The sequence below is a fragment of the Marmota marmota genome, unplaced genomic scaffold, assembly GCF_001458135.2.
Source record: "Marmota marmota marmota unplaced genomic scaffold, marMar, whole genome shotgun sequence".
In the NCBI taxonomy this organism is placed as follows: domain Eukaryota; kingdom Metazoa; phylum Chordata; class Mammalia; order Rodentia; family Sciuridae; genus Marmota; species Marmota marmota.
In genome coordinates, this window is record NW_026000196.1 from 2,956,180 (window position 1) to 2,959,332 (window position 3,153).

At 35.2% G+C, this 3,153-nt stretch overlaps 1 protein-coding gene across 1 annotated transcript in view; it reads left to right on the plus strand.

Moving 5' to 3' along the window:
• Positions 1 to 3,153, plus strand: part of Hdgfl3 (HDGF like 3) — a 41,044-nt gene that overhangs the window by 33,080 nt on the left and 4,811 nt on the right. The gene's annotated exons all lie outside the window — the stretch shown is intronic.

The window sequence follows — 3,153 nt, forward strand, 5'->3', positions numbered from 1 at the left end:
AATAACAATTACTTGCTGGATGCAGTCGTGTATAGTGGTGTATACCTATAATCCCAGTGACTCAGGAGGGTGAGGCAGGAGGATCACAAATTCAAGACCAGCCTCAGCAATTTTGCGAGGCCAAAAGCAACTTTGTAAGACCCTGTCTCAAAATAGAAAATAAAATGGGCTGGGGATATAGCTCACTGGTAAAGTGCCTCTAGGTTTAATCCCCTGTACCAAAAAACAAAACAAAACAAAACAAACAAAAAAAAACCTTCTATTATTCAAAAAATGTTTTATGATGAAGGATATCATTTTACATTTTTAAAAAAATCTCTTTAATGTCAGTTTTAATTAAAAAAACAGCTAGATTTTCCTATCTGGTTCTATATTCTGTCTTTTGTGATACATAGTTTGGGTGAAGTATATCTGAAGAAAATCAGGCTTCACATAGATATGGAATTGAAAAGTGAAAATACAAGTATTTTAATAATCTTGTCAGATAATTGTGGGTATTCTTGTTTGGCATTATAGCAATTGTATAAGTGATAATTTCTTAAAAGGTAGTTGTAATGTGGAATCTAAACTTTTCATATTCAGTTGAAATTAAGTCCATTGGACTCTCTGGCACTTTTATTAGCTTTTACCTGCTTGGAAAATACTTATTGACTGAGTTATTTGGGTCTTCCAAATATTGACCCATTTCATTATATTTTTAATCACATTTCACTGCCTCTTCAAAAAAGCCTTTAAATGTAGGGAAGCTGTCAATCCTGGAGGATTCAAAAGTCTTATTTTCACCTAAATGCTCACATTTTATTATTGGCAACAAATACTTTCAGTCGTTTCCTCTAAGTAAGTAATTTCTACAAAGTGCCAAATACCCATAGCCATATTGAATTATCAGTTTGTTTTTTAAGAGAGAGAATTTTTTAATATTTATTTTTCAGTTTTCGGCAGACACACATCTTTTTTTTTTATTTTTATGTGGTGCTGAGGATGGAACCCAGCGCCCCGTGCATGCCAGGCAAGTGCGCTACCGCTTGAGCCACATCCCCAGCCCTAATTAACAGTTTTTTCATGTAAAAAAAAAAATGGTGCTTTGGGCTGGGGATGTGGCTCAAGCAGTAGCGCTCTCGCCTGGCATGCGTGCGGCCCAGGTTCGATCCTCAGCACCACATACAAACAAAGATGTTGTGTCTGCCGAAAAAACTAAAACCTCTCTCTCTCTCTCTCTCTCTCTCTCTCTCTCTCTCTCTCTCAAAAAAAAAAAATGGTGCTTTGTGGAAAAAAAGGAATCCTTATGACTTACAGTGCCTTCTAGCTTCTTGTTTATTATGCTCTGAGTATCCTTTTACCTTTGCTGCCAACCTACAACCTCTCTCGGTGTACATCCCATTGAGATACCTCAAAAAAAGACTGATTGGATTCTCCAGCCATTACCCAAGGTCCATGGCACAAAGAGGTTCATGGCACAGAGATGGCAGCCCATGAATAAACAATTATTTCGAGCGACTATATCAGAGACTGTAGGTCTGGCAAACATGGAGAGCACCGTGTCTTAAAATATATACCATTATGAATTAGCAAGATATATTTTTCAAGGCATAGATATGAATAGAATGATCATGGTATGGAAAGTTAAGTTAAAACATCTCAGATTTCGGAATTTACTTTTACAAGCACTTCCTTGTCAGAGCCTTTTTTATAAACAAAAAAGCTTGTCCTTAAAGTGTAGTCACATGCTGGTACCACCTTTATTTTGGGGCCTCAATTTTTTTAAAAAAATGGGCTGCTATAGGATCTGTCCCAAAATACTCTTCAATATGAGCTGAGCAATTGCTAACTATGAATTTTCTACCAATGTAAACAAAGAATTTATCGCCTTTCACATTGACATTAATACAAAAAATTGTTAAAGGTTTCTGTGGTTGATCAACATTTTTCATTGTTCTAATGGGTGTCTTCCTCCTTCACAAGGGAGGAGAATCCTCCAGAGTATCTGTATCATCTTATATCTAGTGTTTTTATGTAATAAATTAACTTACTTGGCACTGTATTTTCCAAATCCACAGATTTTAAGTGTAGGTTTGGTAACTTATCCTCCTTTGAGGGTCCTGTAATTACTGACATGCAATATAGGTTTTGGCTATTTTAACTGAGAACATGCCCATCTGTGCTTACAAACAAGTTCATTTCCTTAGTGAAATGAAGAACTAAAATAGGCTGTTTTTAGAAAAAAATATGTGGGACCTGATTTCCCCTTTACATCCATCCCATGAAAATATTACTTGGGTTGGGAGATACTATATTTGGGTTAATGGTGAGGAAAACAAAAACAACATCTCTTGGAAGCAATATAACCTAACACAATTTAAAATGGAAACAAATTGAAACATGATTCTTTCACAACATAGAAAGATTTTAATCTTATCTCTGTCATACATATGACATCTAAATTTTTAAAAGAGATCTAGGCCAGCATAGGTGGCACATACCTGTAATCCCAGTGACTCAGGAGGCTAAGGTAGAAAGATCACAAGTTAAAGGCCAGCCTGAACAATCTACCAAGACCCTATCTCAAAGTGAAAAAGAACTGAAGATTTGGCTTGGTGGTAAAGTGCCCCTGGGTTCAATCCCCAGTATCAAAAAATGTATATATATTTTTTTCCAAATGCAGGAAGTCAGAGACTATACATTTAGATTTTGTTAACTCTTGTACTTATGTGTCACAAATAATTAATTTGTGTTTTAAAGACTAATTTGTGTATACTCCAAGTGATTTTTAAATTTTAGGCAGCTTACCTTTATTTCTGACACCACGATCCTCACTAAGACAAATTAACATGAGTTTCTCCATTGACTTTATATATTCCAACAATAATCATTTTTTCAAGTGGTACAAAGTACCCTTTACTACACTTCCTGCCTGGGTAGACAGTAGGAAAAGTTTATCATTTTTGCTTTTTTTTAATGAAACACTAAAATATTATATCCTTCAGCTTTGTGATAGGTATAAAACAAAACCTCAGAAGCCATTCTTGCTGAGTATTAGTGCCACAATGCAGAGTAAAGTCTCAGAAAAACCAATTATATACTCTACGGGTGTGGATGGCTTTCAATATTAGTATCCTAAATCATCTAAAGGCTTGTTTTCTTTCTTTTTTACAG